General features: G+C 44.5%; 2 long non-coding RNA genes across 2 annotated transcripts in view; both read right to left on the bottom strand.

Annotated features, from left to right (window-relative positions):
* Window positions 1-4,408: 4,408 nt before the first annotated feature.
* The window catches only part of LOC125946181 (uncharacterized), an 83,559-nt gene continuing 63,513 nt past the window's right edge, over window positions 4,409-24,454 (bottom strand). The window contains exon 4 of the long non-coding RNA XR_007467444.1: window positions 4,409-4,484. This is a non-coding gene — a long non-coding RNA (uncharacterized LOC125946181). The remainder of the gene's footprint in view (window positions 4,485-24,454) is intronic.
* On the bottom strand, window positions 4,613-7,253 carry LOC125946185 (uncharacterized). The gene is made up of 3 exons (XR_007467448.1): window positions 7,122-7,253; window positions 5,461-5,502; window positions 4,613-4,653 (listed from the first exon to the last, which is right to left on the bottom strand). It is a non-coding gene; the product is annotated as an uncharacterized LOC125946185 (long non-coding RNA).

The following is a 24,454-nucleotide window of genomic DNA, read 5'->3' as shown; positions in this document are numbered from 1 at the left end:
GAGTCGCGGAGGAATTGGCTGCTGCGCTTCGGTCAACTGGGCGGGGCCTCCTCCTGTCTTCTAAAGTTGTACCCGACTGTAGATCTATCCAAGGCCTTCGATACAATTACGCATGAGTATATCCTTAAGGAGATATCGGCCTTGAATTTAGGAGTTAAATTCTTCTCCTTCGTTGAATCCTTCCTTGAGAGCAGGACGGCGGTCATAAAGTTGAGGCTACCAATCTCGGAGTCTTTCACATTCGGAAGAAGAGGTACTCCTCAAGGGCCAGTTATCTCACCACTTCTGTTCAACATAGCAATGCACAAATTGTCGAAAAGCCTTGCAACATTTCCTTATGTTGGTCATGCATTATATGCTGACGACATTACAATATGGTGTCCCGGAGGACCGTAGTGCCGGGACACCAAAAGTCGGGACGCCGAAAGTCGGAACTCCTGCTGCACAGACAGGCTAGACGAGGTGCAGGGCGGTCACCTCACTCGATCAGGTGCCCATTAGCGTTCGTAACAAGGATGGGCATACCATCCCTAGAGTAGGCCGTATCAAAAGCCTATGGCATTTATTAGACTCGAAGGGCTGCAACGCTAAGTCTATAGCTCTTCTCACCATGAAAACGGAGAACATTCTCAGATTAATTATAAGAGTGTCCAACAAGAAAGGCGGCATAGGCGAGGATATACTCCTTAGGGCTCACCGTACTTTCCTCATAAGCCATGTCATTTACATAGTCGCGGCCCTGAATTGGACCAAAACAGAGAGAGATAGATTAGACACGCTCATGCGGAAAAGTGTCAAAAAGGTTCTCGGTGTTCCAATCAAGGCTAGCTAAAAGAAACTCACGAAGTTGGGAGTACACAACACCACTTCGGAGTTAATTGAAGCACAAAGATCAGCACAAATTATGAGATTATGAAACTCCAAAGGAGACAGAAGACTGTTGGATGCGGCAGGCCTCCGTCTTAGTTTTAATTAGGAAGAGACCACGCAACTGGATAATCAAAGAATTCCTTTATTGTTACCCTTTTCCAAGAAATGTCCACCCACAGCATAACAAAGGCCGAAGGTTGGCGAGGGCTAGGGCTTTCCCTAAAGAACTTATCCGGAACGGAGACCTTTGTTGATGTGGCTAAATAATATAATAATAAATAATATACAAGCATTACAGTAAATAAGATTTAAAATGTACTTGCTTTTTCTATTTGGTAGCCAGTAACATAATAATCATGGAACAATTTGCATGAGCCCACTGAGACTTATTTATTGGTTAAATGGTGTGTGCCCATTTTACTAAACGTTATCTACCTCTGAAATGACACAGTAATTACAATAAGTTGTGCCAAGGCAGCAGTTTATTGTGCTGCACTGCTTGTTGCACGATCCAGTTGCATTTTCTGCCATGATTACTAGGTCCCAGGGCAGGTCATTACATACCAAGCGATTTATTCACTTTGACTAAAGATTTATATCTCATAGACCGTGGCCATTAGTTACCTGCTGGAAGACTTAAATGGAACTGGCATGAAGAAAATTTTTTTTTCATTTTTGAGTGCCGCAAAACAAGTTAGAATGAAAGAATTTCCAAGAAATCAGATTTCATGCATACATGAAAGAAAGCACATCGCTGCCTTGCCCAAGAACTGTTGTCGCACTCTGAATTTAAGCAAACTTTTACCTCTTAATTTTTACTGTTTTGAAATAGCAAAATAAACCATTACCAGAAACATATGTTAATATGTAGTTTTTCTTAACAGAACCACTCTGACAATAGCACAGATTCCACTTTCCGGTGTATGTATGAAACCTAATTTTCTGGAAAATTTCTCACTGTGCCTACTTTTACTTTATCAAACAAACTTGAAATGGTGTGCCGTCATGGAACAGTCTTGGCATGAAATGACCCGAGATACCTATGAAATAAAATAGTCAAAAAACACTATCTTTTGTAGAAATATACTAAAAATTTACGTAAAAATGTACTAAAATACAAAGCGTAACACTTGTGCAATTAATTATTAATCACAACACAGTACTTGTGCCTGAACCATCCAACCTGGGCTTTTCAGGTGACTAGAAACATCAGAATAATAAAAAAAATGTTGAGGGCTGCAAGTGCACAACACTTGAACTGTCCACAGACTTGAGCTCTTCTGGACACTTCAGGTCCCTTGCGAGAAGTGAGGCCAGAGTGTTCTTAATGTACGCCACGTTTGTCCCAGGAAACTTGTGACAGGTAAAGCCTGTAAAAAAAGGAAAAACAGCATGAGGTTTAAGATCAATGTTCCACATGCAAAAGTGCGACATACAGTATGCCCTGTTATAATGAAACTGTTTCATTTGTTTTGTTTATTCAAAGTTTTCACGAGTTCAATTCTAGAGAATGACCAACTTTCAAAGTGGAGTGGTGCCGGAGGACTCCACTTAGTACAATATGCAGAAGGCAAACAGGAAAAACTCACTGTGGCAGAATAACTTCATGAATATCCTTGGTGTGAAAGATGTGAACGTTGCTTGCGTAGGAACAAAATGGTGGAAAGAAGACTTCATACTGTTGGTGAAAAAACTTAATGGTAGACTACTGACAACTAAAATTAGTTCTCTCAACATTCATAATCAAAATGTGCAGCACTTTATTGCACGTTTCCTTGCAGGAGTTGCTCCAAATACGGTTATGTGACCAGAATTGAGTATGGTATATGTGAATTTGTTTTACGAGCTCATATGCTACTGGAGTGAACTTCTCACATTATGATAGCCATTCTTATGCCTCTCTACTTAGAAGAAATTACTGCTTATAACGAGGATTTACTGCAGTTGCGCGCCAACCTGGTTACACTAACACAAATAAATGCGAAGAAATACGAAGAAATGCTCAGTCTTACAAGAGAAATATGCAAGTGGACTGACTCTGCTAATTCTTTGAGGGTCACTGCCATGCATGTAGAGTGGCGGAAACAAATCGTGTGGTCACGACCATAAATATGAGGCGGCGAAAGAACATATAAATAAGCATGCCTTTTAAGAATGAAGTGTCCCCAAGCATCACATTACAGATTCTGTAACCTTCTGCGACTTCTACAAAAATCCTGATTGTGCTGTTGCCCCTTGGCTTCTTACAAAACTGATCTTTCTCTTTACTCTATGGTGCCCATCACTGCAGTAGTTTGGGAGTATTCACCTAGTTTAATGTTTTGTGAGTGTCATCACATTTTAAAAATGTGATTATGCTAATTTGCCCTGCATGCTACAATAAACATGGTGTAAAACTGTGCACACTAAGAAACCTTTGTCACTCTGTGACCTAAAAAATTATTTACCCATATTTTTTCTCGAAACGTCACTCTGAAGAACAATCCAGAATAAAAATATAATGCCTAAATTGGGGGATGTACTTCCAGAAAATATGTGATCCTCAAAGGGTTAAACATGAACACCTACAAAGCTCATTCAATCTTTAATAAAGCTAAACCCATAGTACTTGACCACTGGTTTCTAATAACGCTGAAAACAGGCAAATGCGTCCTTGAAGTAAGAAAGCAGGAGACATTTCCAACAATTTCAGAGTGGGAGCTGTGGACATGCTTCATGTTCTGTAAGAAGCTTTATATAGTAGCTGCCAAGGGCCTATTGAGTACTGATCATTTTATGGGAACCTGAGGAAAAGTGAAATAAATACCTTTGTTTTTTCCACATCTTAGAATACAATGTGATAAATTGGATCTTAATAGGTTGAGTGCCTAGAATGAATGGACATTGCTAAACATAGCAATGTTGACAACGAAGTTGGCAACTGTTCCTATTGTTGCTTTGATCAAAACAACCCAACAATTATGCCCCGTAACTTAAGCTCCCTGTCTACTGTCTGCTACTGTCTGCCACCTAAGGCTACTGTCTGCCACCACATGGACCTCCTTCAAGACAGGAGCAACATTAATTCAATGTGGTCTGTTGAAATAGGCGAAACCACTATGTTTTGCATTAAAGAATCTGGAGGGCCATTTTGATTGCAGAAATTTGGTGGAAGTGTTGTCCCTCGAGTTGAGTAGTAACTGCACTTGAGCATAGCTTCTCCACAATTATAACAACACTTTCAGGCTACTTAAGCACACCCTCTATACCACCAGATTGGTAGCGTGCTTCACAGATTGGTAGCTGCTTCATTGCAACAATTCATTGGAATGACAGTCAAGTAGTGCAACTAATGCGCAAATACACCTAACTTTGTCAGTTGGAGCCACCAATAACTTCTGGCAGTTAATGCTGCTTTTAAAATTTAGCACTTTAGTATGGAGGCGTTAGAGACTTGAGATCAAGTGAACATTCATTCCAAATAGTAGGCTATTGTAGCACGTAGTTGCAGACACAGGCTACTTGAAAGTTATTTGTTGTGCTAATAGCACGCTGGTAATTCCAAGTACAAAATGTGAATGCAAAAATGCAATGGGAAAAAGGATGTATGGTACTTGCCTATAACAGTGTTGACCCTGATAAGGCCAAGAGCCTGTTTTTGCCTATTGGTGGTGGTGTTTCCGAGAAGTGAGTGGCCCATGAGGTTCTTCTTTGTGAACACATGGTGAATCAAGGCCCTTGCAAACTTGCCTGGTCCACCTAAGCAAGCTGTGCCAGGATCATCTGAATGAGCACTTCTCCAACCTATGTGAAACGGCACGTTTAGGTAAATATTAGTGAGGTAGTTTAAGGATTTTAAGCACATTTACACAACAGCCACACTCCAAATAAATCACAGAAATAGTGCCTGCTCCAGACCTAAAATGTCAACTAATGTCACTAACAAAAACAACTAAAACTAATGCCATAGCTTGTTATGCTGTTAGGATGCCATGTGCTTCAGGAAAACAAGGATTCACCCAGTACAAAATAAAATAGTAAGTAAACCAAAGCATCGAAAACATTAATGCAAGTAGCCTTTTTAGGATACTTCACAAGCTTTCGGGTATCTGTCTCTATTTTCCAGCCAATTTGTGTCACTTGGTGGTCGGTGGCCTAATGGGTAGGGCTGCTATGTTGAGGGAAGTGGGTTAATAACCATCTGATGGACCTGCTTGGATCTCTGGATATGTGACTCAGGGTATGTGCCAACTCTTCAATGAACCTCTTTCATGCCATCTTGGGCAACTGCTGCTTGTGTTGGCAAGCAGCAGTAGCAGCTCAAACAGGAAGACAACTGTCGACGTTAATGCAATTACCACTACACAACAGATTCACTTGCTGTGTCCCAGACCTACTCAGCTGAATGTGTACAAAGGCAGGGTGTGCCAACTGCCCACCTCATCAAATAAATTAATCGACTCGCAAATTAAAGGCTATGCAAAATCGCAGAGGAGACAATGCTGCCATTTTTACTAAATCTTAAGGAGAATACCTCCCGGCAATACATTCTCATGGCAACAGTGCATTTGATCATGGTGACGCTACACGATGAATGGCCAAAGAATTCACCTTTCGCATTCCGGCTGTGGTGTCTCCAGCCTCATTTTGATTCTGAAAACAGATGTCAGTATTAAAATGTGACACCACGATAAGTCAAAATCAACAATCAAAACATCTACATGGACGATTAGGCCGACATAAATGGGTGGATATAAATGACTGATTGAAAACATTAAAGCATGGCTGCTCTTGCCACTGGCAGTGTGGGGTGGGCAAATAATTTATTTTTAATTTCTCTCCTAAATTTTAAAATTATTTTTTCTCATTTATTGAACTGTTGCGGCCACATCTTAAAGGTAGCTCGTTCATATAAAACCAGTGTTGTATTTTTTACTCCCCGTCTAACTGCTGCTACTACAGTTTGCTTACTCTCTAAGTATTCCACAGAACTGCTCCACCAACAAACCATTGTTCCAAGCTTATGTCAAAGCGTCATTTAGTTCACAAGGATACGCTCCCCTTTCACTCTCTCTCCTGTTTAGTGTGTGAATTTAAAGCAAAATAACTTCTTGACATAGCTGCCTACTTCTATGTCATAAAAAGCCTTGCTAATTTTCGACATTTGTCGATAACGCCTACATGCCACTGGAATCACAGTGGGACGACACGGCAAATATGCCCAAGCATCTCCTTCCTTTACTGATTTTCGAACTTAGTTAAATCAATCAGTTACTGAAGGGCCAAAGGCTGAAACTTCACATGATGACATTATTTTGAATGTTTCATCCCACTAAAGCAGAACATAGAATACCACAGAATCTGCCTTTTCCGTGAATATAGAGCGCCTACGCGAAGACGTTTGCGCGAAGCACTCGATGGCGTCGAAGGGAGATCATGGTTAAAAAAATAAATTTTCACCGCGCGCGTACCGGCGGAAAACAAACCACACATGACCTGATGATTTCACAGCATTCGCTGGCATCACCCCTTTTTTATCTCACCTATCACATAGAATCACGTATACGCCCTTGCAATTCTGTATTATTATCGCGCCACAGCGCGTGTCTACCGCACGGCGTGTCAGCATACTCTGGGCACTCGATCCTGAAGCGAGCAGCGCAGCAGAATACATTCTAACGGCAAAACGCCCCGCGCATATTTTCGCCGATCCCGACACGCCATGTAGTAGATGCACGTCAATGGACGGTGTTGCGCGAACGAAATATACTTGATTACAGTACAGTTCGGACTATTTCACGTCGCATTGTTTCCACCAAAACGGCAAAGCACGAGCGCTCATTAATGCTAATTTCAATCGGTGCTGGAACACCGTACAAAAAATCGTGGCGCGCACAACATGCCCTGTTTTAGCTGGCTCCACATAGCTGCCCACCAAAACGGCAGAGCACGAGCGCTCATTAATAAGGCCAATTTCAATCGGTGCAGGAACACCGTACCAAAAATCGCGGCGCGCACAACATGCCCTGTTTTAGCTGGCTCCACATAGCTGCTTTACGTCGCCACAAGCGCGCTGTGAAGTTAAATCAGGACAAAACTTCATGCTCAATATCACAAATCTAGTGCTGCACAACCAATTCTCGCAACGGAAGGATAGTACTAGTAATGAAAACGAGCACAGAGGCGCGTGGAAGACACGCACGGGCTCCGTACGCACTTTTGCTGATAGCGTCGCAATGAACGAGCAAGTGGAATTCGAAACACTCACTCACCTTCGATGTGGCTGAGTCGGAGGCGATCATGGTGATCTTCGAGGCAACGTGTAGCCTATAAAGAGCGAGCAACAAGTTGGAATATACCAAAGATGTCACAGCGAGGCAAAGGGCACAGAAAACGCAGTAAACACATCACGCAACCCGCACACATACCGTCATACGCCGCACGCACAAAGTTCCGGAATGCGCCAAGGAGTCAACAGCGCAAGCGCGCATTCACACAAAAACACGCATTCAAATCCACGCTTTTATAGACACAAATTGCAATATTTAACAAATCTTGTAATATAATCGTATTTCTTAACATAACAATTTCTGCGCTTTGCAAGAGTATGAAAGTTTTCTGCTTAGCTTCCTTGAAGAACTATTTTCTTTATCGCGGTAACGCAGTGCGCCGGCCGGTCACGTACGCAGCGCGCGGGAAATAGTGCAAAATTCAAACATCGCAAATGTGGCCCCCTGTGTGCGCGCACAGTTTTCATCGTTTGGATTAAAAAGAAATATTTATTTTAATACGTGAAGCAACCGGCGCGAAATGAACTACGGACCAGCAACGTACACAACTGTGGCTTTTCGTGTTTGTTAGTTTGACATCATGACAAACGGTAGACAGTATGCCGTCCCATTGATTAAACATTTGTACCCGTGCTTCTGCGCTACGATTTGCCACCGGCAAAGTATAACAGCGTAGATTGTGCGTGGTGGCCAAGCAGTTTCCCAGCACACTGGCCAGCTCCGCGTCTGTACGTGTTACAGAATAGACCTAGGTTTTCATGTAAAATATGGACACCACGTCGCAGATATCACCCAAACTTGTTTCATTCTATTGTGCGCTAAAGGCTAACAACTAAACGAAACGCACTATTTAAAAAACATATTTATTTATTATGCTTACATACTACTTTTCCCACCATCTTGCCCATATTTAACATGGAGGCAATGCCGTTTTCTGACAGAGACAGGGCACTGGCCACTTACAATAGAAGCCGATGGGAATCCAGGAGGTGCCCAATCATCGGTCATTGGTCACTGCTTGTTGGGACGTTTGTATTGTGCTCCAATTTTGTGTCTATATATATAATTTTTAGAAATCGCCTGTGGCAGGTAGCATAATTGTTATCATTGCGCTGGGTTAATCGATGAGGCGGACATTAGTAGCACGAGCAGTCGAAACATAGATTGAACTAATTAACAAGAAATCACTAATTATCTTCTTATTTTATTACTTCACAACACATATTGCGATTTACGAATTGGAGCCAGTGAGCTTGTCAGGCGTATCCACTTGGAATGAATTTCCAGAATGACACCAGTTTGGAGATATGCACCATCAAACTCTCCGTAAAAATGCACTGTTGTTATACTTACTTTGTTACGAAAATGCTGTTTTATACATTGAAGCACAAAGTAACTAAAACGCCCATGTATTTCGTCCCACACTAAGGGCAATAATATCTCGAAACTGGTGTTATCCTGGAAATTCATTTTAGGTGGATGCGTCTTGCAAACTCACCGGCTACAATTCATATATTGCAATATCTGTCGTAAAATAATTAACTAAGAAGTTCATTAGTTAATTTTTGTTATTTATTAAAATATTTGTTTCAATTTCTTGTGTTACTAATGTCCGTTTCTTCGAATAACCAAGCTAAGCGATAAGAATTATGCTACCTGCTACAAGCGATTTTTAAAAATTTTCGTAAAACCTAATTTCGAACACCCAGTATATACAGGGCGTCCCAACTTTCTAGTACCGACACTTAATTATATGCAAATGCCACGTAGCTGGACAGAACCAAGGTAATGTTGTTTGCAGTCGCTTACAGATACTCAATTTTTTGCATTAGATAAATAAATAGATAATCATCATAATTATAATTATTATAAATTATTAATTAATTAATTAGTTTCTCATATATTATATTTAGATGAAAAGTGTCAATCACAAAATTATAGAGCAACAGAAAAAACTCCCGTTACAGCTTTCTGTTGCCCAATACGTGCTACATAAAAGTGTTTTTCCGAGCGTGAAAGCCTGCAGATACACGCATAGTGCCTCGAGCGGCTAGTTGTGTGGCAATTTTGCGTGTATTCGCGGGCTTCTTTGACACTCGGAAAAGAAAAAGAAAAAAAATCACATTTATTTTGCACGTAGTGAGCAACAGAAAGCTGTATCGGGAGTTTTTAGTGGCAGGAGCGTCGAGTGCCATTTGTTCTTTGGACAGTACTTCCGGTTCACCTCCAGAGATGATCAGGAGGTGAAAATAAATCGAAAAAATAGTACAGTACAAAATTCACGAATTTCATTATAGATATGATATCAGAGCATAAGTTTATAGTTATAAGTTTAGTTACTGAAGTGTCTCGAATAATTAGAATTAAGTAGCTGAGACGACCGGGGATGCAATCTAAGTAAATCAGAAAAGTAGAAAAAAAATGGTTCAGTTCAGAATTCACGACTTTTATTATAGATATGATATCAAAGCATAAGTTTTGTTGCAAGCTGACTTGCTGAAGTGTCTGGGATACTTATAACAAATTAGCTGAGACGAGATTAAAAATAAATCAGGAAAAAAATAAAAAAAGTAGTACAGTGCAAAATTCATCGGTTTCTTTATAGACATGATATCAAAGCATAAGCTTAGTTCAAGTTGAGTTACTGAAGTGTCTGGAATAATTATAATTGATCAGAAATCACTTATTACTGCTTACCAAAGCACAGAACACCAATGCCTGGATGCGAGTTCCAAAAAGAAACACCTAAGTCAAAGTTTAAGGTTGCCTACTCTTTTAAGCATGAAATGCTTGTAGCTCCGTTGTCGGCGATCTTCAAGTGACCTTGAGCCAAAAGCCAAAGCTGTTATCCGGGCACTCAAAACGAGAACATGCCGGCAAGTTGAAAATGAAATTTAGTCACCCGTAGGCATGAGTACAACTGTGGTATGAACGTAGAGTGCAATATAACGTACCGTACATGCAATACATTGTACTTGATATAAACAAAACATATGAGCAAACAAAATAGTAATTGTTGTCTGCTTGACACTGGCTTTGCCACACTTCAAAAACCATTATGACAAGTTGCGAGAACAAAACGAGATCATCCGAGCAACCAGTCAAACTTGAAAAAATGCGGTCTCTGGCACCAACCCTTTACTACATATGCTAGTTACTCTCCAAACAAATTACGAAAAAAATATTGCTTCTGAGTTCTTCCCAATGTTTCTTGACAATATCACTCAAGCTGTAACTTCTATAGCACGCTGAAGTTTTATTTGCCATTTCCAATAGCAACGTTCAAAGGCAGATACAGGGGCAGATAAAGTGGGCCGATCCTGGAGGCAGTGCAGAAATGGTCCAAGATCAATGGCACCCTTTTCATGTGGGCCGATCCTGGAGGCAGTGCAGAAAGGGTCCAAGCGCAATGGCACATATCCCCTGTGGGCACGGGGACCTGTAACGCTTCCTTGAACTGCCCTTGTCATACGTGGGACCCGAAGAGACAAAATCAACAGCCCTTCCTCTGTCGAGAAAATGGGGGTCGCTTATAAACATGACTATTGATATGTTGTTGGCATATTGTTGAGGAATTGTTGACACAATATCCTTTCAATAATGCCTCAATAGTTATTGACCGTACACAACAATACCTTAACAATGAAGTTGTTGAGCGCTTCACAACAGTAAAGTCGTTGACTAATTGTTGTTGACATATTGTTGAATAATGTTGAGTATTATTGAGAATTGTTGAGCAATATTGACATTGCATATATATCTGAAACACACACACGTAGACGTGTGTGTGTTTTACACATATATTGTTTTATTGTTCACTTAATCGCCACTAAATATATAGAGTGTCACATAACTTGAACCAAAGGCCTATCTCTCGAGTCGTAACTGGGGGAACTTGTGGCAAGACGACGCTGTCGCGGGCGTTCCGCTTCGTTCGCCCTAAATTCAGGGTTGGTGGCTCTTCGCTTACGTTTCGCCTGGGCTTCGGAAGCCGTCACGCTAGAATCAGCATGCTAGAATCGGACGATAAGCTTCGCTTACGTAAGCAAAGCTTGTCTTCCGATTCTAGTAAGCGAAGCTTAATTGTCGTCCGATTCTAGCATCCCGATTCTAGCGTGACGGATATCGAAGCCCAGGCGAAACGTCAGCGAAGAGCCGCCGACCCTGAATTTAGGGCAAACGAAGCGGAACGCCTGCGACAGCGTCGTCTTGCCACAAGCTCCCGCAGTTACAACTCGAGAGATAGGCCTTTGGTTCAAGTTATGTGACACTATATATATATTTAGTGGTGATGAAGTGAACAATAAAACAATATATATGTGTAAAACACGTACACGTCTACGTGTGCCTGTTTCCGAATATGTGCAATGTCAATATTGCTCAACAATTCTCAATAATACTCAACATAACTCAACAATATGTCAACAACAATTAGTCAATGACTTTACTGTTGTGAAGCGCTCAACAACTTTAATGTTGAGGTATTGTTGTGTACGCTCAATAACTATTGACACATTATTGAAAGGATATTTTGTCAACAATTCCTCAACAATATGCCAACAACATTTCAATAGTCATTTTTATAAGGGTATATATATATATATATATATATATATATATATACGGAGAGAGGTCAGATTTGTTTGCCCCCCCCCCTCCCCCCCCCCACTCGAGCAATGTTTGGTACGCCACCGTCAGGGCACAGCTTTTCTGGGCAGTTTTAATATATGTGAATACACCTGCAAGTACTCATTACGCTCCTCGGCGCGCGTAATGTGATGGGAGACGGCGAGTGCGCGCGTACATAGTTAAGGAACACATACTACATGTCCCGTGATAGCGGCCCCTTTTCACTTTTGCTATGCTTAGAAGAGCTATGAATTGGGCTAGTTGGTGTGCATTCATTTTTTCTTGCGCTAAGTATAGTAAGACGCCACAGCGATGAAACGGACACTGGAAATAAAGCGGACACGGAAGTGTTCTTCACTGCAATAATTTTGGATAAGCTTCACCGCGTAACACAAGTCTACTGCGGCGAAGCTGACATTAGGAAGCCGATTCATTCAACGCATCTTACGAGGCATTAGGATGGATAGTTGGGCGTGATCGTTAAGCATGATCTGAAGTGAAGGCGCGAAAACGACGACGGACGAAGAGAGAGCACACACACACACAGGGCGCCACTTCCAACAACGTTTAATCATAAAAGAATGCCACTACTTTATACAGGGAGCGCAATCACAGTTTCTCAGTGCGCGTTCGCGTTGAACCTGCGCTGTGGTTGCCAGAAGCCGTGACAAATGGGTTCGTTTAATAATTGAGGCCAAAAGGATCATTGAGGCAGGTGATAAGTGCTTAAGTGTTGCCTCAATATCTCTATCACGCAAAGAACTACTTTACCTGAACGCGAATGCGCACTGAGAAACTGTGATTGCGCTCCCTGTATAAATTAGTGGCGTTCTTTTCTGATTAAACATTGTTGGAAGTGGCGCCTTGGGTGTGTGTGTGCTCTCTCTTCGTCCGCGTCGTGTTCGCGCCCTCACTTCAGATCTTATGAGGCAGGTCCACTTATCACGCTTGGCAACGTTTGAACACCACACTTACTGCATTCATTTCTCTTGTTATTTTTAATTGTATTGTCATAGCGATCCTGAATCTCGCAGTAGCAGACTGATACTGCGTCATAATCGTTCTAACTGCATCAGGACAGCGTGTAGTGGTAAGCGTGCATGCAACAGGCACGGCGGCACTGGCTGTTGTTGGTAAACTTCGAGACGCTCTTTCGCGCAGTAATGCCATTTGTCTTATTAAAAAGCATGCAGGTGATGATTAAATGAAATGCAGTAGCAAAGCTGTTCGACCATCTCACGCGAAAACGCGATTTAACACGATCTGGCGGTACAGCTCACCATGCCAGGGTTTTCTTACGTCCTCGTTTTTTCACGCATCATTCACTGAACCAGACTAGAGCATTGCACGGGCTCGGGCTTACCCGAAAGCCCGGGCCCGGCCCGGCCCGAGGGCCGGGCCGGGCCGGATAGAGGAGTTTTTTCACGGGCTCGGGCCGGGCTCGGGCACGGCGTGTGCTTTTTGACCCGGGCCCGGGCCGGGCTCGTGTTTTTTGACGCGGGCTAGGGCTGGGCTCGGGCTTTCTGCGAGTTATTCTCGGGCTTCTCAACTCTGAAAAACATGTATTTTTTGGTCTCGGGCAGGGTTCGGGCCGGGTTCGAGTCGGGCTCGGGCCGGGCTCGGACTTAAGGTAAAGGGGTGGCAGGCCGGGCCGGGCGGGTAACGTAGATTATTTCCGGGCCCGGGCCGGGCCCGGGTCTCGCCATAAAAGTTTTGATCGGGCTCGGGCGGGCCGCCCAATGGAAAAACGGGCCCGGGCCGGGCCCGGGGCGCAAGAATCGGCCCGTGCAGTGCTCTAAACCAGACTACTGGATGGTTCTGTACACGTACAAACGATCGTGACCGAGACGGATACTCACAGGATCAGCTTTATTGAGATGCCACGGCCCATTCCACGGGGCGGCTGCAATTTGACTCGGCCACGAGGCAAAATATGCGCGCAAGATAACAACGGCAACTCATCAAGCAGCTGACAGCCCCAACCTTTTATTACATGCATATAGAGTGGAAAAATGGATTACTTGCGCTGTAAGAAGGCACAGAATACGGACCTCGTCACAACGCGACCGGCCCCGAAAAACAGCCGCCATGAAAATAAACGGATGTGACATCATGGGTTATAGGCTCCGTACAGTGAACAGGCGGCGCTGCTGCGCAGCAGCGGTGGCGCGATGCTCAGCGTCGCATGTGGCGGGCGGCGCGAAACTGGGAAGGCGGGAAGACAGCGAGATTTCGGAACTACGTATACACGCCTCCGAAAGCCGCACGTATATCCGCGATCTGCCTTCTTTTTTTTTTGTGCGTGTGTGTACGTGAAAGTACAAGCGTGGCCCTCTGTGATGGCACAAATAGTTTTTGCGGGGTTCAGGCCTATTAAAGGAATAGACGATTACTTTCACGGTGCAGCGTTAACCAGCGGAGACAAGCTCTACGCTGCTTCTCATGTTGCTTGTGTGAAAGAAGTGGACGGCGTGGACGTTCACGCGAAGTGCTGTTCGCAACAGGGAAAGCAAGTATACGACGTCATCCTTCACGTGAGTAAAGCTTACTGTTATACTAAAATTGAAGTCACTAAACTGGCACCCTGAAAACGTTGTAGTTGACCGATTTTTAATCGACGCCTCTGTTGGCAATGCATGCCTCATTTCGCTCCGGCGCGTTGTACGCCGCGGCCTATCATTTGATGCCCCTGTCACACTGTTACTTTAGATTATCATACAGCTCGATCTGGACCGCGTGCAGCTACACGCTCACTCGTAGGCTGTCGTCAGCACAGTCATGTCGAGTGAGCTAAACGATTCGGATTGTTGGATCGTGTGGCAGTGACCATGCTATCCTCGTTGACTCGTTTGGGACTCAGTCGGAGCCACCTGCTGCGCTGATAAACGAGATTTATTAACTAGGCGATCTTAATTTACATGACACGAATGTTCGTTTTTCATCATGTACAATGATCGAGGCTCATTAGGCCCCTTTCACAAGATACGATTTCGCTTGCGAATTCCTTTCCTTGCATACGCGCTTTGCTTTTACAATGATACATCGCAAATGTATATCACAAGAAAAATCGCACCATGTGAAACCGCGCCTCTCAAGCGCCAGCGGCCAACACGAGGATCGTCGAATTAGTGCTTGCCAGCACAAAATAGGCTTCCTTGGAATAAAATGTTGCTCATCGCACATGCCAGTGCTATGCCGATCATACCGAGTGCTAAGACAACGGCAAGCAGTCGTCAAATCAGCAAAGTCGTGACAAATTTCTTTTAAATGTTCAGCAGCTGGCCATGGCCGCTGGCGCCGCACAACGAGCTGTGAAACGCGCATGTGTAGCACGCTTTACAGAACAAAACCTTCTCACAAATATCAAAGAAGCTGACTTACATTACTCTCCTCACAGCTGCGATCCATTTCTTTCGCCGTTCGATCTCATAAGACTTGCCAGGAAACCTGTACAACTTTATCCCGGGCTGGCCTTCGTGGTTGTGACAGCCCTTTACGCAGCAGTATCGCCGGTTCCACTTTGCCTTTTTTTTTTTCACCTCCGACGCTTGTCGATGAAGCGCATGCCATTGCACCGTCGCAAGACGTATAAAAAATAAGGAGGCTGGTGAACAAAGCAAAACTGCTTCAACCGTGGCCGAGACGAAATGTAGCGCGCGGGAAAGAATACTCATCGAGCCGGCCGAGCTGCGGCGCCCACTTCCCAACACTGTTGCGTCGCTGCGCCAGATGGCGCCAGAGCAGCCGCAAACTCGACTGTACGGAGCCTATAGTGGACGTGACGTCATGGGTGAACGCAGACATTTTGGGCACCTTTTGCCTGCTGCGACCCGGTCGCAGAAGTCACGGCCTTGCAACAGTACCCATATTGTGCCGTTCGCAATAGTCGCAATTTTGTTAATAGTATTAATCATTGTTTACGCTACAAATTAGGTTGTCCTTCAAAGTTTATGAAGTTTAGTATAAAAGATTATCAATATTTACTTACGGATATTTAGTGGTTATATTTAGTAGGAACGGTTTCATTAATGTAATATACTGAGGCTGTGAACGGTTTTCGACTCAGTCACTTGTCTGAACTTGTGCGGTGGTTCGTGCCGCGCGCTCTTTGGTGGAAGCATTTTTCTTTTCTTTTTGGACATCATGACGCACGTTTTAGTGAAATTGCTCTATGATGATAAGTGGGATGTTTATCCATTGAAGACGTTTGCTGACGCAGCTACTGGTCTTCGGCTGATGTTCGAACCTGGCTGTTTCGATGAGTTGTGCGGCAGAATTCATGATGGAAGGAAGGCGAACAAAGCCGCAGCCTAACTTCCGCACACAGGTAAGTGATTTTGTTTTCTTGAGCACATAGCCGCTTTTTTTATTTTGACTTTGACGAGCGTGAGATGTTAAGCACACCGTTCACTTTCTGCAGGCAAACCGTACGCCCTGGAGCGAAAGCGCGCGAAGCTAGCGCTTGCTGCCGCCGCTGCTTCGATTGAAATCTTCGTAATATTGTCTACTAATTTGCTATCGCAATCGATGCTTCGCTTTTGGAGCGAAACTGCGACATTTAAAAAAAATTCGTAGTCGCTCATCGTATACCTTACGGCTAGTGTGCACCTTTTCTCGGGTCGTCGTTAACTGCACCTCGATTTGCATTGTGGCTAATGTCGCAGTGCGCTGCAAAATATATTTCGTCTTTTCGGTATGTGCGGAGAACGGCCTACCGATAAGTCCTGCATCGGCGCGGTGATTCCACGGATACGCATCGTAAATGAACAGAGGCGTGGTGGCGATGTCGGCAAAGCTCATAGCCGCCGACGGGTTCGCTTTAACACCCATCGCCACCCCAACCGCAGTAATCATCTTTATCAAACGTGGCGGGTTGCCGTTTAAGGCGTACTGCACGCTTTTAATAGGCGATAACCCAAACCCGCCGCCGTTCTCTGATACCTCTTTGAGCTGGGCTGATTCGAATGTGCGTTGCTTGCAGAAATGAAAGGAACACCAGAAGGCTCATCGGCGCCTCAAGCTAAGCGCCGCACTCGAGAACCGTTTGCGCGGCGAGGAATGGCGCGTTCATGAAGGCAGCTCACTGCACAGACGCAAGCGTGCAATGCGCACATGACGGGTACGCGACGCGCTGCAAACAAATAGCGCGGAATCTTCTTAGCCACGCAGCAGCGGATTCTGAGCTTCAAAGAAGCGGTGCCAGTTCTCACTAGCACGCTCTCGGCGAATTTTTAGGTCTGCCCTGCTTCTCCCAAAGATTCGGACTGCTGCTTGGTATCGGCTGTGTACTATAGCATGGTCTTTCGTTTTATAGGAGAGCCGGCAATTTATTTCACCGATGTGAAACAAACATCGCTGTGCGTATCTTTGGTAACATTTACTGCAGCAACCCATTTCTTCGTTTTTGCGACGGCCCTCTTAAAAGAGACGCAAATTTTTAATTGTCAGTATAGTGTGCTACTATTTAGTCGTAGTTATGTATAGTGTGTGGCAGATTCTTAATTTGCATAATCTCATATTTTGTCTACATTACCTTCTCCACAGGTTACACATGCAGCAAATGCCCGGGTGCAAACCTGTCGTTCATCAAGAACAGCTTGGCGTCGTTTCTCGCAAGAGAGATCCAAAGATCTGCGGCTGATTCACCAGGAAGCTCGCATCTCTATTGCCAATCTGCGTGAAGTGGGATTTTTAACTATTTTTATGCTGCCCTGTGGTGTACGCTGTGACGCTGGGAAGGCTTACTTTCGATTTGCTCTGCCTTTTAGTTGTAAGGAATTGGCTACCTTTTGAGTGGAGGTAGTTCCTTTTTCTTGTGAGAATGCTTATCAGCCTAACCAAGTGGTACATGCATACTTGGAAGAGCAGCACAAACAGACGAGGATAAGGAAATAAGTAGCAACAAATACAAGCGCTGATTCAACTAGAAGTTTATTCTTGAAGACACGTTTTAAACACATTGGAACTTCACAAAGATGAGAAACCATGTATGCGTGGCCTTTCTGATAAAACAAAATTGTGTTTGCTGCTGTGAGGGGTAGAACGAACAATTGTTTCATCACAAAGACCAGAACACAGAGAAATTATGGAAGCCTTATTTATTGATTACAACGAAGACAAATGCATATGCTATCTTTTGCCCTTAGTGGGAAAGAATTGGTATTTTTAAAAGGAGCTTTCCTTGGGGGGGGGGTTGGACGGTATCACTTATAGGGCAAGTCTTTCACTTTTTTGTTTTTGTTTCTTTTTTACCTGCATTTTTATTCTACAAAACATGTCTTTGGTTCTTTTTTTTTTGTCGCACCGAGCTGTGTCTGCCGCGCATGCATGGCTATTTCTTTGTCAAGTTGGCCAGTGGGCTTAATATCTTTGTCGTCAGGAACAAACTGCTAGTTGAGTCAGCGTTAGTGTGTGTACCTACCTTATTTCACCGTTCTCAAATCTGTTTGAGCTGTTTGTAAAGTATGTACGCACACCAAATTACCAAAGTATCCGTAAAATTGAGATACATGAAGTCATTTGCACTATTCATTTCTGCAAGAATGGTATAGCGTCTTATCTTGTTTGTTCTTGACGTTGTACAGTTTTGTAATATATAGCTTGGAAAGACATTTTCTGTCAGATTAAATATTCATGTATCTCACTTTCGATGGAATTTGTTTTCACCATGGGTACTGCAGCTCCCTCCGTCTTTCAGTTACTACTTTCTCGCAACTTTTATATATTTTATGCAGCGAAATGCTGGTAGAAGTTGACATATTTATGTGCCCAAGTGTGGTAAATGGTGTTTTGCATGTGCATTTGTTTACGTTTTTCACTAGCTCTCCAATCTGGCTGTACATTTATTGAAACCTTTTCTCACGCTTTATAATGAGTCGTTCTGGGCTCTTTGATGATTCAGGTGCAGGTGACCATTTATTTCACTGTTGGGAATTGTGTTATCTGTGTGTCACTCCAGTTGTCTGTGCTAAATAAGTATTTTATGTCACTTTGTTATATAATTGAAAGTATTAGCCTTGCATTAGCTTTTTATTGGCCAAGGTACTACTTAGTTGCGGCGTAGGGTGAAAAAGGCCCAGAGAAATGCTTTCATTAGCTTTGTACGAGTCCAGAAATAATTCACTGATGAGCTCACTAAATTCAGGAAATGCCACCAATCAACTCTTCCGTACACACACAAATTGAATTTCTGTGTGTACACACAGAAATTCAATACTGTGCACTTCTTGACTTATGCCGGGTAGGTAAGCTGCTTTTAGAGCACAAATGTTTTATAAGTTTACCTCTGAAATACACGATTCGGGTGTTTTGTATATAAATACATGAAGTCATTTGTTTCCAGTCCACTTGTTATTTTGCCTACTCACAAGCAGCCGTAAATCCTTCTGTGAGTGTTTACTGGTTGTGTGAAACATTTTGCTCTAAGGTATCCAGTGGTCTTCATTTTTGCGTTTACACATGCAAGCCAAGAGTTCATGGGTTCAAAGTTAGTTACAAGGGTATGCTTAAGCTGTGCCTTTGAGACACTTTGCCTTCTAGTCATAAACATACGTCACAAGACAAGACCACAGTTATTGTTCTAATTGAGTTGAAATGTATAGTATTTCAGATGTATTTACACTGTTAAGAGTTCTGTAGGCACAAGCCTGTGTTTCCAGATTCCACGCAGTTGTGGCTTATATACTGTAATAATGTTTCATGTGCATGTATCTTTGGTGTAAATAAAGGTACCTGAAATAGGTCAGTTTCTCCTTTGCTTTTGTTCGTGTTAGGGAAAGTTACGAACAACAGGCACCCGGGCATGCAACTGTGGATAGTAAAGCAATTTCAAAATTAAATGATCAATAACTCAGTAGCCCAACGCCCTATAAATCATATTTAAATGGCGAGTTACGAAATCTCAATGCTATCTTAATTGTGGCACAATGTATATTTCAATGCTGTGTCAATGACTCAACAACTGGTCAACAGAACTATCGCAACACCATAACAAAGCTGCATCAAAGATAACCCAACAGTAATTCAACAAGATCTACCTAACGATATGTCTAAGCACAACGTTCTTTCAATGGTAATTCAACAATTACCCAATATTTACTTGCCCAATGGTCTTTCAATAAAATTTCAGTGGCCAATATTCGAGAGCTCTCAACACTTCCCCCAATCGTTTCCCAACAAAATCACAATGAGTTTCTAATACGACAGTCCACATTGACCAATGGTATTTCAATGTTTCGTCAACGAATTTTTTTTGTAAGACACCTATAATATGCACACCAACACATAACATTCCTGTGTGTTAATCTGACAGTAGACTAACGAAACATCAATGAAGTGCATATGTACCTGCTACAGCACACCATACTTCAATTCCCTCATAGCAAGGGATGTTATAATGCTTATTACACCCGATAGGTGAAGGGGTAATATACTGCTGATCACACTCTTACACCCCGTAGGGCAAAGGGTTGTAAATTGTTCAAAACACTCTCGAGGGATAGAGCGTTATTGCAAGTTAGAAGAACCATCGTAAGGGTGTAATTTCCTATAAAAACCAGCTCTTTCAAGGGTGCTAGGGGATTAGTTATAGACATTCAAAAAACCCCTCAGGGGTGTAATTTATTTTACAGTGGGCACCGCTCCCTTTTTTGCATCCCGCCCCAGCACCTCCAAACCCTTGGCACACTGCGGGCAACAGGCCAATCCGTTATTTCTGCCACATTCCTGGCCATGTAGCGTTCTTTTGCTATCGCCGCGACATCCGTGATGGTGGCTCGTCCTGAGCCACCATCACACCCGGTTTCGTCTGACCAGCGCGTGAATAAATCTCGTCGAGCCAACGCGCATTCGGAACGCGCCAGTCGCCATCCTCACATTGCCGTTCACCTTCCCCTATGCTCCGTCGCCCGCAGCCCGTACGAGCGGAAATATGACAGTCGCAGTTCCGCGGGCAAGAACTGCGCTTGTGTCGAAAACTGCAAGGCCTCGATGTTTTCTGACTAACCAGATCAACGTTTTTATTGAGGGTGCCGCTGTACAAGCGCTTGTTGATACCGGAGCTGCTGTCTCTGTGCTCAGTGGGGAACTCTGTCGCAAGTTTAGAAAAATTGCTATTCCGCTTTCTGACGTCTCCCTGCGTACGGCAACTGCGCACCACGTCCAGACTTCTGTATTGTACACGGCTCGGCTTATTATTCAGGATGTTTCATATGTCGTTCAATTTGTCGTCTTTTCACCATGTTAACACGATGTCATTATGGGCTGTTATTTCCTTTCCACACACCGCGCCATTTTTGTGTTTGCGCTTACCGAGCTTGCGTTATCGCCGATACGTGATGCACCATCTGAGCCGTGTTTGGCTCCTTTTCCCCGAGTGATTGTCGCCCGCGGACACTGATATACCTCCTTTCTCTTTTCCTCTCGTACCTTTCTTTTGATACTCTGCTCCCTACTCTACCGCTCTGTTTTCTCTCTCCGAAGCTTTCGTCTCTCGGAAAAACTTTTTCCTTCCTTTTGCCGTTCTCACGATTGAAAACGTTTTATGCTACCCATCGGTTATCGTCATCGGCCACCTTAATCCGTGGTGAATGTCTACCTCGACTTGAGGACATTGACTACGTTTATCTCATCCTTTTACCGATGAAATGACCAACGTTCCTGTGACAAGCATTACTACTGCTCCCTCAGTTGCTTCGTCATCTTCATATGCTTTCAACCAATAAATTTATTCCAAACTCTCCTACAAACAGCGCACCCAGCTCTTGGAACTCCTCAACCGTTTGCGGACATGTTTTGACCATGAACAACCTACTTTGGGCCGTATATCTGCCATCATTTAACAAATCGACACCGGCTCCCACGTACCTATGCGCCAGCGCATGTATCGAGTCTCGCACACAGAACGCCGTGTCATTGACGACAAAGTTAATTATATGCTTCACAGCGGCGTGATACATCCCTCACACAGCCCTCAGATCTCCCCACTTCTACAGGTGAGAAAAAAAAACTGTCAACCCTTCCACTTGGGTGGAGATGGAAGACCACCGAATCTGTACTATGTGCTGTTCTATGGTGGTAATTATGTATTTCCAGTTATGACTATTAGGATGTGATGGTGTAATTGGTTATTTGAACTACGAAAGAATGAGAAATATATATGATCTGGTGGTTTTGATTTATTTAGTGACCACATGGACCATGTCCCTATGGTCGCTACAATACACCGCCCGCCATAGGGTGTATGACAAAGGTTGGCACTTTCTTCATGAACATGTCACCAACGCCGCGCGCGTTCGGTGCGAACGCGGGGAAAACGCCGCCGCCGTCGACAACAGTCCTGCGCGTTGCTGGTGCTGCTACATGTCCAAGTTTATCCAGCTCATCATAATATTGAGAATCACAGCCTATTAACAAATGTCATGAAATAAAACATCGGCAGTGCATGCTTTTTATTGTAAATCTCCTCAGACTGAAATATTAAAAGTGCAAAAGAAAACGCCCGGTCGCAAATACGTATTTGGTGCCGCAGGTAAACGTCGCCTCCGTCCCTCCCTCCCCCCCCCCCCCCCCCCGTCTCCCCACGGCCTATCGCGCTACAGAAGAAGTCGCGTTTGCTCTCCGCCGTGCGTTCGCTGCCCGTGAAAGCGCGCGTCCCTCGCGTGCTTTTACTCGCACATACAGCATACCGCGAATGAGAGTTTTTTGTAGCGTGCGCTACACTGGCCGAGGTTGAGCAATTTCGCGTGGCTCCTGGAGAGCCGTGCTGCGCATGCGCGAGGAGCAATGATGTCACACGGCGCACAGCTGGCGCGCCGGAGCCGCCGCCGCCGTGGGCGCCTCGCCGGTCTGCGCATTCCAGAGGAGTGGCGTCATAGCCGCGGCAGATACACTGGCGCCGGCGCGTGCCCAGCTGTGCGCCTCCGTTGCAGAGTAGCCAAGTCTGACGCTGCGCCGGAGCCACTTGATAGCGCCTCTCATTTTGTGCGCATGTGCAGAGGTATCAGTGGGGGTATAGATATAGCGAGGCGTTGGCCAGTCTGGTACAGCCATGGAGAAGCAGAGCGAAATTGCTGCTAGCACAGCGGCGCAGAATATCGGAGAAGCTTAACTCATCGGATCCCGAAGTAGTTGCCTGGCAATTAGCGGTTGAGCGTAGGAAGAAGGAACAGACGAAGGCTAAACTTGCTGCGGAGACACTGGAGCAAATGGAGGAACGTCTAGCAAAGCGACGCAGCTAGGAGGCTGAGCGACGTGCCCGAACATCTCATGCTACGTATATCCTGGCATAGCCGAGCTAAGCCACTGCTAATTTTTTCTGCACGCGGACACGACCATCGGAGACTGAGCCCTTAACAGCTTCGCTCTAAAAAAAAGGACGGTAGCATCAGATTCTGTGTGGACTATCGGCGACTTAGTAAAATCTCACGTAAAGGTGTTTATCCCCTGCTCCGAATCGACGACGCCCTCGACTGCCTGCATTGCGCAGAGTTTTTCTCTGCCTTGGATTTTCAATCAGGGTACTGGCAAGTACCAATGGATGAAGCTGACCACCCCAAGACTTCTTTGAGACACCCGATGGGTTATATAAGTTCAACGTGATGCCATTTGGCCTTTGCAATGCGCCTGCCACTTTCGAATGCCTCATGGACAACATACTCCGTGGCCTCAAATGGCACATGTGTCTGTTATCTGGACGACGTCCAGATAAGGACTCCGATGTCACCCGCTTCACTAGTGTTCTCACTTGCCTTGCAGATGTTGGGCTGCAGCCCAATTTGAAGAAGTGCCATTTTGCTGCATGCTGCCTCACCATCTTAAGCCATGTTGTTTGCAAGGATGGTGTTCTTCCCGACCCTGGGAAGCTTCGAGCCATCGCCGAGTTTCCCAGGTCGAATAAAATGAAACAACTCCGCAGTTTTGTCGACCTTTGTTGATATTTTCGAATATTTATCCGCAGCTTTACGTCCATTATCGCCCCCTTTGACAGAGCTTCTCGCCGACAACCAAGACGTATCAGCTTGGTGTCCCGCTTGTGATCACGCATTCGCCACTTTGCGCCATCTCCTAACTTGCCCTCATATTCTGTGCCATTTTGATCCGGACGCTCCTACAGAAATCCACACGAACGCGAGTGGTGACGGCCTAGGCGCGATTCTTGCCTAACGCAAGTCTGGCTTCGATGAATACGTTGTCTCTTACGCCAGCCGCACCCTCAACAAAGCGGAATCAAACTATTCTGTTACGTAGAAAGAATGTCTAACCATTTTTTGCGCGATCACTAAATTTCGACCTTATGTCTACGGCCGACCATTCGACGTCGTGACTCATCACCATGACCTATGCTGACTATCTTCCCTTCAAGATCCATCTGGTCGCCTGGCTGGTTGGACACTACGTCTCCAAGACTGTGACATTCGTGTCGCCTACAGCTCCTGCCGTAAACATGCAGATTCCGATGCTGTTTCCCGCTCTCCACTGGCCCATGAGCCTCAAACTGCGTCTGTCCCCAGCAATAATTCTTACAAAGGCCGATATGACATACGAGCAGCGCCAGGATCCTTGGACAACCTCACTCCTATAGTTCCTGTCTGAGCCGTTGCCGCGTACCACCAACCACACGCTTCTATGCACATCTCGTCACTTTACCATCCGGGATGGCTCTGTGCCACCGTAATTACTTATATGAA

This window comes from Dermacentor silvarum, chromosome 6 (genome assembly GCF_013339745.2).
Source record: "Dermacentor silvarum isolate Dsil-2018 chromosome 6, BIME_Dsil_1.4, whole genome shotgun sequence".
Taxonomy (NCBI): Eukaryota; Metazoa; Arthropoda; class Arachnida; order Ixodida; family Ixodidae; genus Dermacentor; species Dermacentor silvarum.
This window is presented reverse-complemented; position numbering and strand designations above follow the sequence as displayed.